The following is a 14,868-nucleotide window of genomic DNA, read 5'->3' as shown; positions in this document are numbered from 1 at the left end:
TATTATAATATACTAAAACCTGAATTTTCATTTAAGAAACGAACATTTCATTGCATATAGTTCATTGCATCAGTGAAGTAAACTTGCATTTATTCCATTGGATTGTTATCATTCACTTGCTCAACTCGTCTAGAAATTCGATGATTTTTTTTGTCAAAATCACAACCTAATGGTCAACATAAGCTCTAGACTTATTGATCTATGCTAGGTCTATTGTAAGCCCGTTATGCAATCATTGGGATTTTTTCTTAAAGCTTGGCGCAAATTGCCTGTAAAATAGAATTGATCGCTTCAACTGAACTCAAATTCGGTTTTTAATCTCTTCAACTTCTGAACTAAGTAGTTGGACGATTTTTATTTCTTATACATTAAAACACGTTCTTACTATGAGCTAATAGCTTTCCATATTATGCATCCGTGTATCAGCGTGTACGGTAAGGCTGAAATAGGAGCTGTAAGGCTTCAAATGACAGTAATCGCTTAGCCACAAGATTACCTTGATGATACATGCAGTTTAACTTGTTAAACTCTTTCCAAATGCTTACTACATCCGCCATGAATATCGCTCGAAAGCTCGATGGCATAAAAGACATAAATTTAAAAGAGAGAAATTCGATTACTAGAACTCGAATCAAATGCTTGAAATATCATTCTTGAATTGCATCCTTCACCACGGGAAACATGACCCGGCAAAGAAACCTTATACTATGTGTTACTAAAGCAATCAATCAATTTGGAGACAGTACGTTTAAAATTGGGGCCAACAGTGGAACGTGGATCACGATGGTTGCATACAATGTCACTTGCCAATGCTCCATGTAATCCCAGTTCCGTACTGTAGAGTACCATAAAAAGTATTCGCTGTGTATTCTACTGAGTAGTTTTGGCATTTAACTAACGAATCGCCCTCCACTCAGTAGTGTAGTTTAATAATAACGCACGCACGAGTTTAATATGGAACCTCGTATTTCAACCAACATGAGAATGTTTTTTGGGGTATTTTGATGCCAACATTAATCAAGGTAACAGCTTGAACGACACGCTTTAAAAGAATCCACGCAAAAGGGACATTCCTTGCCCTATCGGAGTTGCATGAAAACATTGGCGTTGCACTCGCTCGTTGCATAATTATTATTCATTTCATCTACTCGTCGGTGCAGCGACGCCTCACTGTTACGCACACTACTATCCCCACTAGCACCACAACCATCACCACTACCATAGAGAAATTCAGGTCATAAATCGATAATTTGTCCGTTTAAAGTGTTTTTCCATCGGCATCGGTGAATCGCGCACACGGGAAAGGGTCACGATTATACTGCGAAAACATTATACATGAACAGATAATTAGCTGTGCAGAAGTCTATTGCTTCACGCCATCGGTCCCTCTCAGTAGTGCCTCTCCGCTCCGTTACACGCCTGCATGTTGTATTATGATTATGGAACAGTAGAAAATATAACGGATAATCTTCTTTGATTGAGAATCAAGCGTCGCTATTGATTATTACACTCCCTTGCGCTCGCGGCTTATTGCATTCTGCCGCCCATCCTGTAGCCATTGCACAGAGCTTGGGGTATTAATTTCAGGCTTGCTGGCAGAGGCCGTTACCGATACCTAGTTTGCTGGAAGTGAAATTTTCCTAATCCATCAGTCCCCGAACGATGCTCGTGATCCTGTTCGTGGCGGTGCTGCACAATGGAATCAGATTTGGTCAATATAATAACGAAGGTAACACTTTACAATCGATGTGTTCGATTGACTTTTATCTCTTTATACTTCATTGAATAATTCAGAAAATTGAGAGAAGTCCAACAGTTACAATCAGACCGAGTAAATTGAAAGACCAAAAATTATAATCAAACATTGTTTTTCGGTATCATTCGGATGAGAAGAAGGCTGAGCCTATAGTGCGCTGAAAAGGAAGTCCAATGCCGATGACGGCGCTGTGTGCTAATTAGAGGAAAATCAATAACTCCCTCTAATGCACTCCCCAGAAGCAGCAGCAGCAGCGCACGATGCGCCGGGATTTTGCAATCTTTGCCTAACCCAATTCCCGAGGCTCGTCACCTTCACCGCGCACCCAGCACCATCGTGCCCTCGTCGTCCTGCCGTGGTACGTGGTCGTCTACCGTCTTGGCCGAAACCCCAGGAGGGAACGTTGGGACGGTTGGAGGACAAAACAAATTTCGACGGCATTGATCGGGGCGCCGGAACGAACAACGTACACAACGACATCGCCTCGAACCACGGCCTCCCGTGAGCTGACCGGAAGAATAAATAATGTATCGAAAATACGGATTTATTGCTCTTGATTAAGGTCGTGGAAGGGTGGCAGGAGAAGGTGGATGATGATTGATAGCAGGGTGTGACCAGAAAGCTTGAGCGTCATCATGACCGGACCACGAACCATTGGGAATACCAACCGGGGCGAGGGGTAACCGAATCCCAAAGCGGAGATCGAAACGTATCGAACGAAATAGTTCATCGGTGGCACGGTCGAACATAACAGAAATATGCTTCTTCGACGGGATTTAGATGCGTTATTTACCGGAGACACACGAAGCCTTGGTAGACGATGCGATTTTAACGAATGAAATGGAAACGCGTACGAAAGAATACATACATGAATGCACAAAATGCTGTGGACGCGGACGACGAGTGCAGATTGCACTCGGAACGGAGATAACACTCTCTATCTCCGTTGTGATGATGGTTCCCGGTAAAATAAAACATTTATAAGTTTGATACATAATTCATCTGCTTCGCTTTAGCCGAAGCCGATCAGCCCAAGTTCACGTGCACACCACATACACATACACATGCGCATGGACACAAACATGGTAGATAGACGTGATCGCTTTCCGTATGCAGCATCAGTCCCATCCAATGCTTTATGCATCCTAATGATATTGTGTTCCCAGCCCTTTCGCCTTGATGACTCCGGCACGGCCGGTGCAACGTTGGCATCGGGTAAGCCCTTTGGCCCCCTTTGTTTTGGCAAATCGCCATGGCGTTACGCGTGCTGTCACTCCGAAACCGATGCACCAGAGTGGCAGAGGCAGAAGCAGCAGCAGTCCTGATGGCCACTGATACGAGGCAATTGGCATTCATCCAGAACCCAAGGGGCTTCGAAAGGAGGAGATTGCATAACGAAAAGCATCGGGTGCGTTATTGCTTTTGACGTTTCATGGGATGCTCACGCAGGGCCCTAGGGGGGGTTCCTAATGAGCCGATCGACCATTTTCGAGGGCTAAACATTTGCCAGGCCAGATGCGAATGATTGAAATAAAAGTGTCTGCGAAACGGATCGGGTTTTTGGAGGGGATGTTTCTTGAAACTACCGTTCAGATACCGATCAGACGTTGCTAACCAATGGCATAAGTGAGTAAACTTGATTTTTAGTAGATAAACCGTAAAATAATTATTTGGAGAACATTAGTAATCGTAAGAAATATTATTTGCAATCTTGAACGAACGAAAGTTAAAAAATTGATGCAATGTGTGATGAAATGTGTGAAAAAATATGTTTGCAGAGAGTGTGACGTCCTTAAGTAACTATAAAACACTAGGTTACTTGATAAGGTTTTTAACAGCAAAATAATGCTTTATCATGGAAGAGCAACAAACGGAAAACTAAAAGCAAAATTAAAAAAGAAAAAACAAACACCAACCACATGACGTCGCATGTAACTTTTTCCATAATTTGATCTGTTTACGTTGTAATTGGTGAATCTATTGGTCCATTAGACTGTCCCTAGGGTTTTTGTTAGAGACCATGCAGAGGGTGGACTTTTTGCGAGGGAACGAAAACAAAATAAATTAGTTTTGTTTGAACTCTCAGAGCGGCATGTTCGATGGGCACGATGGGCGGGTAAAAAATACTTCCCGCTAAACGAAAATAAATGATGTTTTTCATATTCTGGTATGGGTAGCATATTTAGAATGTAGATCACAATGCTCTCGAGAGCAATTATATCCTGAAAAAAAACTGATTTTCCATTAAGCCGAGGAAAATATGCACCAGAAGTGGCTAAAAAAAGAATAATATTGACAATAAAGACTCCTATTATACATAGCAGTATATTAAATTCTGCTTTGAATGGAATAATGTGTTCTGCTCTGTTCTGCGCAGACACAAACATTCAACAAACATATTCAATACAAACTCAAACAAAACCTAGCAAATGAAGAAAGTGTAACAGGAATAATATTCCATTTGATACCCGGAAGACTTAATAATTCAACGTTTCATAATCTGGCCGATTTGTCTAAATTAGCTGAAAAATGACGGAGTTATTCAACATTTGAATAGGTCCTGTCTACATGGGTATGGGCTGTACATGTACTGGTATGGGCACCAATCAATTTTAAATTATCCTTGGCTTAAAAACTTGATAATTTATACAATCTTTTGGAGGGTACGAAAAGAAGAATTTGAATGAAAAAACAAAAGCCAATATTTTCGGCGGGATAATTGCTCTAGCTATCTCTAGCCACAAGATGGCTAATTCATTGTTAGCTAATTTAATGAGTGTTGCATTTTTTTCAATTATTGTAAGTTGTTCTGGATTGACTATTTTTTACAATACAATACAATACTTTCTGGAGAAATACCCAGGAATACAGTATAAATAATGTTACCAATTTAATGACCCACCAGCGGATGAATGGTGAGATAAAACCAAAACGCAGACAATACAACCTGTTGACAAACGCTTTACGACCGATGCGTTAAATAGCAACATCTGTATAACGTCGACGACTATTCAAATTGAACCGACATTGCTAAAACCAAAAAGAAAAAGTGGTAGCTATTAACAATACTCTTTCGGTTGACCAACATTAGGCTGGCAAAGGAAACGATTCCATTCCACTCAAGCTGGAAAAACGCCCAAAATCCTCCAGGACCATACTGTTACTACTACTACTCCACTTGTAAGCTTCCAGAAAAGGATTGAGAGCACTCATTTCTCTTTTCCAGCTCTTGCTCCTGCTCGCTCTACTCTTGTTTGGTTTTAATCAAACAAGCTTAATTGGGATCCAGTAATCAGGATGACAAGTTAGCACTTCTCCGGACACCTCTCGGTCTAGGTACCGGAATGTGGTCTCCTCATCTCGTTGAAGTCAGAGATCAAACCCCTTTTCCCGAGGAGCCCGGGATGGTTTGCCTTTCGTCAGGCTTCGAGAAGCTGACAATAAATTAGTTCCACTCGCTCACCAGACATACGACGGTGTGTCCTTTTGCGATGCTGTGGAAAGCTCAACTGAGCGCTCATCAGGTCCCCGCATCCCGGGACGCACTCGTCCCGGCACAAATCACTTTTCTCTTCCCAAACACAAATGGGGTACATCGGTAGGTCCGCCTTGAACCATGGAAGACATGGTTCGTATTTGTCGCTATTATTCCCACTTGACTTTCAGGATTAAATGCTGCAAAGCTAGGTGATTCCCGTTGATTCACGCGGTCACATGCAGCAGTGCCCAAGGGAGGGGTTTCAAGAGCGTCACTGCGTTCACAAATAAAACTAATTTGCGGTTGTTGATCTAAGGAATTTACTCACAATTAATTGATGGAAGACAGCGGGGTTTACGTCGGGGTTTGTTATTTCATCTCACGGTTACCCGACGACAGCTCTTGGCAGTATTAACACCAAGAGCAGAGGAAGCCCGCAGAGATATGGTGCTGTTGAACTTGGCATGGACGACCTTACGGGTCCCGGGGCGACAGAAGCTAGGGATTTGCTGACGAGTGCAGATGACAATTTGCCACGCAAATCCTAGCCGTTTCAGGAGCTGCCATTTAGAAACATCATTTGAGCTTCTCCGAAAACGCACTCACCGTTGGCGGCTTCACGGAGCACAGTGCCAGAGTACTGCAGACAGACTCACAGCAACCAAGAAGAAAATTGTAATTAAAGTACGCCCGGAACGCTTTGCGGCATTCTTACATTATCGTAGATGATGATCACGGGGTAATATTGGGTTGGGAAACGATATGCACTTCAAACTGGTATTTCATGAAATGAACATCGAAGTGTAACCATCAGCGGCGGAGAGGGCAGTCGAATTTTCAATTAACATCTAATAGTTTTTGTGTGAAAGAAACCCCAATTCCTGTATACATCGCAAGAAAGTGTGGAGAAAGGAATCATTGAAATGAATTTTTAAATATATAACCTCTTAAATCGAGGGTTCCATCTGTGTTCAATTGACACTGTTGCTAAAAGTCCTTATAAAAAGATCATTATTTCGTTCGAAAATGCTCTCGTTACAATAAAACTAATGCGGAACCATTAACCTAATGAACAGTGCAACACTTCGGTCAGTATGTTGCAGCGTCGTTTCGTACCTTTACCGACGCCATTTGCATTGAGCATATTGGCTTGGCGTGTTAAAACTGGGTTCGAAAGGGTAGCCCCGTATAGCCAGATTCCGGTTTCTTTTCGAAGTTTATTCCATTTCATACCCCTGGCTCAGCTTTGTAGTTCCTTTGAACATAACTAGAATATAGGTTAATTGAAACAGATGTTTGAAGCACCAGCGACTGCCACCGGCAGAGAAATGGAATTAAAATAAAAACAATCCACTTCCGAAATGGTTGGCAGTCGTCGAAAGTAGCTGACGCAAAACAAGGGGTTTGGTGTGGACTAAGGATGGAGTCGAATGCTTTCTTTTAAATTGAATCCGTTTTCAAGTATCTGTTGGCTTTAGTTTCAGTAGCTTCTACCGTCGAGATTTTCAAGTGTTTACCTGATTAGCCGTGGCCACACGGGGCGAAAACCCTAGCGCAAACGAAAAAATTAATGCCAAAACGGTTTCCCTTAACCCTTACACGCTGTCAAACTTTTATACGTCCGCGGACTTTTTCGCTGAACCCTTGACGCTATCGAACGCTTTATTTACGAAAATGTAGGTTCTTTTCGTATTGTTTTTGCATTTTTAATATAAATATAACAGCAACAGCAACAATATCGTTAAAAACTGCAAAATTTATTCGGAAATCAACTTCAGCGGCCAAAACACAGATGAAAACAATACGTTTGACATTTGCGCATAAATTTTCGGGGTTTTACGCCTGCCACACGAAGCGAAAACATTTTGGCATTAATGTGCAAATTTGCGCGCAAATTTTCGCCCCGTGTGGCCACGGCTATTTTGTTTTTCACCGACGGCTATAAGTGGAGTCCTTGGAATATTAGCCAACGATTCCGGCTATTCAATTCAAGACAGTGACTAATTTCCTTTTATTCAGAGAGTATTCTTTGACATTGGACTAAATGCTTTCGAAAGCTCTTCTCTAGTAAACCTTGTGGATGCTTGGTTTGCTCTGACATTTCCTACCTTTGTCCAATAATTGTTTGGTTGAAAAATCGATTCATCAATCGGTCTTTCATCCAATTAAGACCATTTTTAGCATTGATTGATTTAACAAGCATTGATAACATAATAACATCAATGTAGTACTGATTTGTAATTATCGCAAGTTTTGAATTTAGCATAACATAATGCAAATGAAGCTCTCAAACTTGAAACGGTCCAATGAATATTATTTTTCTGATAAAGTTAATTAATCAATAAATTACCGTACTTAAATCATTCAATCAACGTGCCAATCATTCCTCGCAATTGATTCATTCCAAACACATCGTTATCCACAGCGGAAGACACTATCTATACTCCCTTGCAGTACAGTTTGCACAAATATTTTTTTCGTTGTTTTGCAAAGTAAATACCATGGTCCAGCCGCACAGCAACTAACGTAATTCAATCAATCGAGATTCAAAACACTCTACACAGTTCGCCACTGCTGCTGCTTCGTGTTTGTCCCATCTCAGTTTCCACCAGCAGGATGAACATGACCCCGAAGTTCATTATATGACACACCCGTATCCCTTTTGCAATCATGCACCGGGTCCGTGTCATCTGCGGCGAAGGTTTGCGGATTGAGTGTAATTGAGAGCACAAGGAGGGAGCAAAAAAAGCCCGGAACGATGGGAAAGCTTAATAACCCATCAACTCACCAGAGAGGCCAACGTTGAGTTTAATTAAAGCGCAGCCAGCCAGCTAACCGACCGCGCGTTGTCCCCATTTCCGGGTATGTCAGGGTCTCTTTTTTTGCTCCTTCCTTCCCTCTACCATTCGCTCTTCGTTCCCTTCGGGTCCGGGGAATGAAGAAATTAATTTGCTACAATACGAAATGATGCATCGTACGACAAACCTTCCTCAACCCCACGGCAAAATGTCCGGCTAGAACCATTATTGCCATAATTGACCGTGCGATGGGATTTTATGGGTGCGTTCGTCATCTCCGTGCAGTGGAATAAGGGTTACGTCAACGAGGGCAACTCGAGAATGCTTCAGAAGTGGAGAGCAAACGCTGTGCATTTAGCAAGACATTTTGAAAAACCAATTTATTCCACTTACCAAAGTGCGTTACTTTCAACCAAAGGTCCGCCAGTGGCGCCAACTCTCGAATGCAGCGCGCTGCTGAACATAAGCAGGGTATTCACTTAATTAAAATTTTCCAATCAACTCTCGGTACAAGCTTCAAGTGGTTGCTTATGTTGAATGAAGGATGATGAAACCAAACGTCCAAGCATACCACAACAGAATCAACATTAGCAGCAGATAAACAAAACCAGCAATGACCACAATCCGAGAACGAACGCATGAAACGAACGAGAGATTGCTTCTTAAACAAAAATATGGTAACCATCGAGCATCAGCTCTGTCTTTTACAGAACTGCACGCAACTACTACCAGACTTGCTGTTGGTTTGGCCAAGGATCGAAACCACAGATGCTTTATGTACTATTCGTGAGATGTTTGATTAATGCTTAGTTTCTGCTCGTTCGACTCTCTCTCTTTCTCTCTCTCTCTCTCTCTCTCTCTCTCTGTCTATCTCTCTTTCTCTCTCTCTCTCTCTCTCTCTCTCTCTCTCTGAATGTGATTGGTTGATTGTGTAAATAGCGAATGCAAGATACCCGCAGGCAAATGGTCCATTTCTGGTCAGGAGCAAAGCAAACGTCCAAGCATACTCTGGATATTCCAACGTCCAGGATTTCCTGTAACTGTACTTTGGTCGCTTAATTGTCTGTTCCACGTCTGTGTCCTCGTGCGTGCCAACACTTGGACTCTGGATCGATTCCTCTGGGAGTGGGTCGGGTTCCCGCAGGAAATCTGATGCCAATATCCGTACGGAAGTTCTGATCACTGATCAAACGAAGTGCACGGTTGAAGGATAACCGGTTTCCGGTAAAAACACAGGGATCCTTGATCATCAATTACCGTGCCTTCCGTGGAAGACTATCGGCCATTTCATTACCTTTACCGTTAACCGTACTTCCGCTGCGATATGCTTCATTTCCATCTCTCAATCCGTACACTTAGAAGTCTTGTCCAACAATCGTGCTTGGCGGAAATTCCTTTCCTTTTGGTGACGAAGTACTCAAACTGCAATCTTGATCATTAGTGTAACGATTGGTCAGGAGAGGCTTTCGACTTTCAAGAAACAACTTCAAGTTCTTAATGGGTAATGGGACTTTCTTAAACTGTTTGCTACCGAAATTTGTCATTCGAAAAGCCCTTGTCTAGCGGACATCCAGGCGCAAAACCGGGCCCCAAAAACGTGTCGATAAAATTATCGAACCAATTTTGTAACTCCTCGCGCTGTTCGATCTTTGAAGATTGGTAATTAAGGCAAGATGCAGAAGCAACTAAGCAGTGCAAAAAAAAAAAAAACGGAGAAATAAAGAGAAGCAAGTTGCGGCAAGCGGTAAATGCAAGGTGAAATTACGGCTTTCACGGGTTTCCGGGCACCAAGTGAAAGTTCGTTTGTGGAGGAGAAACTTTGGCAATTTCAGGTGCTCAATCAATGCGGTAGGTTCCGCTCCACTCCCGGGGTGGTGGTATGCGCCCGGAGTAAAATGCGAAGTAATAATCGGTAAAAGTTTCATAAAATCGAAACAGGTAGCAATAAAATCAAACGCGATGTTCGCTCTTCCGCAACACCGCGATCGTTCGGAAAGTTTTGCAGATCACTGGCTTTATGACTGTATGGGTGCACTGGTGATGGTGGTGGTGGTGGAGTGGGCTTGCAGATGGTAGTTTGTGGCCGTTGCTTTCAGTTTGGTGTGCTCGATTCACACTTCTGTGTTCTGCGTAAAATGTTGAACGCCACAACGCCGTACTTCATTTCCTCTCTCGTACAGTGTTGGTGTTGGTTTCGCTTTGCATTACATTAGAATAGAACGTTGCTGACTCAAGAACAGTACAGTACGCAGCACATCTTTGCTTTTAACTAATAACAAAAATCTGCTAGTTATACCAAGAATCATGAAGAATCCTCCAAGAATATAGAATTCTTATAGATCTAAAGATCCAAAATGGCAATCGAATTCCAATAATCATATCAAAAAAGCCCCCCCTGAACTGAAGCAAATCAACGCTTGAAAGGAGCTTGAAATAGTTAGCCAAATCTTTGATACAATCTTTTTCCTGCTGCTGCCGTTGCTGCTTCGGCCGCCGACGGAATGCCGCGTTAAAGTTCCTTTCCACGAAGCTCACATCGGCTGCTGAAAGTTTGATGGATTGGCAGACATTTCTCTCGTCATTTTTCTGTAACAAAAAAAAACCCTCCACATGCCAAAGGTCCAGTGGAAAAGGTTTGCAGTCCAGCAGTGTCTGGTCTGGGGCTGTGGAAAATCGAAAGACAAACTCACGCAATAAGAAGTGACCTGAGGGGTTGATCTATTTTTAAACTTCACTTCTCTTCTCCCGCCGAAGGGGCCGAGCATCCACGGGCACAGAGTCTACACAACTTTCGAGGAAACATATTTCCAACTTACGTAAAGTTGAAGCCCCGAGTTGCGTTGGAACGAGTTGAGAGTTTAATGTGTCGAAAGGTAGTTTGTAATGAAAGGTGAGTTACCAGGAGGCCAGCCAAGGATGTTCCAAGGTGAAAGTGACGGCGATGTTGTTTCTATACGCCGGCTACGCCTTCGTCCAGTGATCGCACTGCGAGGCTTGGGGCGTCTGGAGCGGGAGGGAGAAATCTCTTCCAGGTCGAGAAAACCCGGGATAAATCACGGAACCTTTCGCCGGCTCACCGGCATGCGAACCACCGAACCATCGTGGAATTTATCAGCTGTCAGGGCGGAATCCATATTTTCTTGAACTAAGCGCAAGGCTCATCATTCCTCATCAAGCCTTCATTCTGCTGCTTGTCTTCTAAATAATACACATAATCAGAATTGCTTAGCTTAGGAATGCGGCAATGAACCATACAATAGATCAACAATCTGAGTTCCTCCGTTCGTCAGCATTTGTTGCGCAGAAAGCGTGAAGCATTCCTGTTTTAATTTACAAGAATTTTCAACGAGAGTTGAGAGTGTAAAGAAGCTACTTCAGTGTGCTGTGTACCAGTAGAGAGGTTCTCGCATCACCCGCAACGATTTTCTTTTATTGCTCTGGTGCATGCTCTATCATCGACCGCCAGTCCCTTGCTGAGGACAAGAAATCGCTTACCATATAATGGAGGGTACATATACATGTGCGATAACCCGACTTCCGGAGCCCTTCCCAGGCTTATTTTATGCTTCGCATGTTTGCCATTCTCCCACTCTTTCTCCATTCCCACTTTCCCTCTTCTAGAGCCCATTTGGATAACATTATGCAAGGGATTTTTTTTATCCCTGCCTCGCGACGAACTTTAGCGAGCAGCTGAACACCACACAAGGACGAGAAAGTAGAGTATGAGATAATAGATTTTTTAAAGAAACATTGAAGAATCATAAGTAAAGGTCGTGGGCATAAGGTTGCTGGAATGAAATTTTCATCGAGCAAGATTAAATCTCTGGCCGTTACTATTTGATTATTCGACCCGGCGCGTTCGCTTACAGTGAGTGAAGCAGCTGTGCGAACGCCGTCGCTACGCCGTATAATCGGGCAAACATGGGCCCACGGAGGTCCATGGACGGGTGAACAAACAAATAGAAAATGATGAGGTGAAAAATAACAGCATACATGTTGCCTTCGATCGTCCATGCTCTTGAACGTGGTAGTTAACTGAAGCTTGAAAGTGGTAGCAGAACTAAAGGAGCCTGGTGGATAGCTTCTTTCGTTTAGAACTGTCAAAATTAAGTTGAAATAAAGTTCCTATCGTGACCAGGCATGGTTAAGATGGTAGAAACATTCTTTATAATCAATTTCCAGCTCGATACGCTTACATGAACTGTTAAAATTCGCAACGGATGCATCGTTCATAAAAACTCCACCATTGGTGCGTTGTTAGGATGTGTATGAAAGTTGCAAAACAAGATTGAAAGATGAAAGTGTTTTTTCATGCTATCATGGCCATGCTCCCTAAGCCAGAAGAAGCATATAATGTAGACAGAACATGTTTTGCAATTCATGTATGCAAGCAAATCCTCCGAGTTTTCGCTTTGATTTCCCTTCGTTATTTTTCTGTTTTGCAGTACCTCTCACCGCCAGCTGGTTGATAAATGAATGTGTAATTCATTTCTAATTCCTTTCCGACATAACACCTCTCGCAGCACCCTTCCCGATTGCTGCTGAGCGCATGAATGCGTAACATACTGCACGGTTTGTTAATTAATCAAGTTCAGCAGAGGGTAGTGGCTGGCTGGTGCTCGGTTTCCGGCAATGTCATCCACTAAAAGAAAGCGTGTAAAAACAAGGACAACAAGAGCCTTGCTGGATGCTGTTTGCAACAAGGCACTCCGATCAAGGCTTATGACTTGCACATTCGAACGAACGGAAACACGCTCGTTCCTGGGCTGCAGCAGTGCTTCCCTTGCCAGTGCCGGTATCGGTGGCCGGTGGCATGTGTGATCCTGCCGCCTACCGCAGCGCACTAGCAAATGAGGATTTTCCAGCCTATTTATTTATAGTCACTACGTGAATGAAGCGCGCCGAGTGAGTGGTGCAGTGGAATCCCTTTTTTCTCGTTATACTTTTCACACTTCGTCGTCGTCGTCGTCATCGTCGCCCTCGTGCTTTCCGCATAGTTCCAATCATCCGGCCGACGATGGAGAGCTACCACCACCAGTATAACAACCTTTTTTCTTTTCCTTTCAGCTCAGTGTGGGCATTGATGATCCTCGTATAGAGAGACCACAAACAGTTCACACTCTCGCTTGGTTTGCGGTGCCAGAAGGGCAACGGTTGTTGATTTTATGTTCTGTGATGTCTCACACTTGGCGAGCCCGTGCAGTGCGGTGAGTGCGGTGAAAACATCCCCCCTTTGGTGGATGGTTCCGCACGGTACAACGGCGATCACAGCATGAATCTTGCTTATCCTTGAACACTGCACATTCAACGCTTATTGTAATGGTCGTGCATTGTGTTGCTTGCTTTTGTTGTGTTTGAATTGCTCTAACGCGTCCAATACGCATTGGAATATAAAAGGTTAACAACGTTGTTTACATCACTATTGTACTGTAAAACCATCAATGCCGATGTTTTTTTATGCCAAAGAAAAAGGTAATCTGCACGGAGTGGATGGTGAATTGATGTGAGTTTAATAAAATTAGATCAAAACCATTGACAGAAATTGATGAACCATTGATTAACGGGAAAGTCCTGACCAAATAGAATCCAAAATTGTAAGCCCAGAATATGGAAACTTCGGAACCAAATGCGGCCACATTTTACTATTTACAGTTTCATTTTAAAAATTAGAAACATCATTTTCGCAATGGTCGACTACGGCCAGGATTAATAATCACAATAAACTATGGTTTTGTTTTAAATTTGGTAATGGTTTGATATAAAATGGTTGAGTTATTATGCATTAAGAATTATTTGTCTTCATTCCCGGGCAAGCATTACTCGAAACTTACTTAGTTGTTTACTTTAAGCAATTGAAGCATTACTTACTTGTTAAAATGGATTAAAATTACGCCAATCATGCCAAATAAAATTATCTCTCCAACAAATTCATTCCAACGTTGAATGAAAATAAAATTACGAGCATGAACCTAAATGAAGCGAAGCTTATTGATTGAATAGAACACTGTTTGCAGGGACATTATTTGGAAAATTGTTATGTACAAAAATACAACCAACACAAAAGACGATACAACCAACGGCTTTTCATTTCTGTAAGCCTGCCTACAGACTAACAGAATGCTGAGCGAAATGTATGGCGCAATAACTGTTACTTAGCACAAATTTGCTCATACATCATTTGAGTTACCTCAATGTTTATTTTATGCTAGCACAATTTTGAGAGTAAAATTGAATCGTAACCAACAAATACGTGCCATCCGGAAAGAGGCCACGGCAGCGGGGGGGAAATAAACGAGGCAGATCAATAGAAATGTTGCTTTGCAACACTTAACACGAACACATCAACAGTTGCATAAAATAAACAATTCAATTAAATTTGAACCGACTGATTTCCTTCTTCCCAATTGCATGTCGCATATTGTAGCAACAGGTTATAAAAGAAATAAATTTGCTTATATAAGAGCCTAAATTCATTAATTCGGAAGCTATTTAGACGAGTTGAGTGTCGAGAGGAATTTTGGACAATTCTTTGCAGTGAATCTCCAACCGGACTGGATAAGGGCAACTTGGATCTTTATTTAAACCGCCTTGAGCCATAACAGACACAGTTTTTTTCAGCCACTTTTTGTTAGTTCTTAACGTACTTCTTAACAATTGCTAACTTTTTCATACGCCTTAAGATCTGATTGTATTCCTTTTCGAACCAAATAAAATTATCATCGTTTGGATGCTATGGTACTAATTAAGACAAAAATAAAAGACAAAGAGAGCAAAATATCTATTGCGCTAGGGAGAATTGCCAGAAGTACAAAATTACCCGCCTGCTAGTCTAGAAA

At 42.3% G+C, this 14,868-nt stretch overlaps 1 protein-coding gene across 10 annotated transcripts in view; it reads right to left on the bottom strand.

Moving 5' to 3' along the window:
* Positions 1-14,868, bottom strand: part of LOC125954159 (mucin-5AC) — a 105,483-nt gene that overhangs the window by 35,203 nt on the left and 55,412 nt on the right. The window lies entirely within an intron of this gene.

The sequence above is a fragment of the Anopheles darlingi genome, chromosome 3, assembly GCF_943734745.1.
Source record: "Anopheles darlingi chromosome 3, idAnoDarlMG_H_01, whole genome shotgun sequence".
Classification (NCBI taxonomy): Eukaryota; Metazoa; Arthropoda; class Insecta; order Diptera; family Culicidae; genus Anopheles; species Anopheles darlingi.
Note: the sequence above shows the minus strand (reverse complement) of the source record. Positions and strands in the feature narration are given on the sequence as shown.